Source organism: Tenrec ecaudatus, chromosome 1 (genome assembly GCF_050624435.1).
Source record: "Tenrec ecaudatus isolate mTenEca1 chromosome 1, mTenEca1.hap1, whole genome shotgun sequence".
NCBI classification, from domain to species: Eukaryota; Metazoa; Chordata; class Mammalia; order Afrosoricida; family Tenrecidae; genus Tenrec; species Tenrec ecaudatus.
Genome location: NC_134530.1, coordinates 171,047,174 through 171,048,341, shown reverse-complemented (window position 1 = coordinate 171,048,341; position 1,168 = coordinate 171,047,174).

The window sequence follows — 1,168 nt, the reverse complement described above, 5'->3', positions numbered from 1 at the left end:
AGGAGAATAACATGTGGGGGGAGGGAAAAGCGACAGGGGTAGTTCTAGTAAGGGCTCTATTGCCTTATGTACATTGTTACAATATCATCACAAGGCAATTTAATGCCTTTGCAGAACTAGACTTCCATCCCAAAACGGAGAAAAGAAGAGAGAAAAATGAGGTGGGGAAGTCAGATGAGGCCCCTACGTGGCCAATTTTGAAGTTCGTACTTACCTCTACCGTCTCCAGACATTAGCTATCTCATTATCTAACTGCTGGTTATCATTGTAAACTCGTGGAAAAACCCGCTGCTGTTGTATTGGTTTTTGCATATAAAAATTTGATATACGTGAATGAAAGTGCAGAGACACATAGGAAGGATAAACCGCAAACTATGGCTAATGGTTTATCCTATTAATGTATCTAAAACTCTTGTTTTAATGAATGATTCTTACTTCAGATACATTTGTCACTGAGAGGTCATTAGTATATGTTTTTTTATGTATAGTAACATTTTTAATCTACTCTTTTTCCAATTAACATATCATGAGCAAGTTTACATACCAATAAATGCATGTATTAATTTCAACTAACATGTAAAGGATGCATTAACATTTTACTCTGCAAATTTCTTTTTGTTATTTCTCCATGGATTTTTTTGTGACATTTGATATTTTAGAACACAATAATGAAGAATATCAAATTATGTTGTTATCTTGAGTCTTGTTGCATTGTTACATTGACCAATGAACTAAACCTACACTTCTTAATAGGTAAGTTCTCAGACAGAAAGTTAATTATGAAAGACACATTTTAACCCAGAAGTTTGAGGGAAAGGGGGATATAATGGTAATAAATGAACAGTGGGAAGAAGCATGGGGACATTAAAGTGGGTTGCAAATGGGTTTGTGAATAAGAACTCTGGGCTGATACTACATGGCAATAGTGAGGACATCGGGGACTGGACAGTGAGGGAGATGCCACTTCTTTTGAACTGGGATTTGAATCATACAAGGGCTACCCCCCAAAGCCAGAACCACACTGGGAGGAACGGAGCTTCCATATGCATCTTTCCCACTGGGTGAGCATCCAACAACTCACTCTGAGTTAGTGCACCCAGTGACATCACCTAGGAAGGTTCTCTCTGGTCACAGTGAATTTTTTTCATAAAAGCAGTTTCACTCAAAC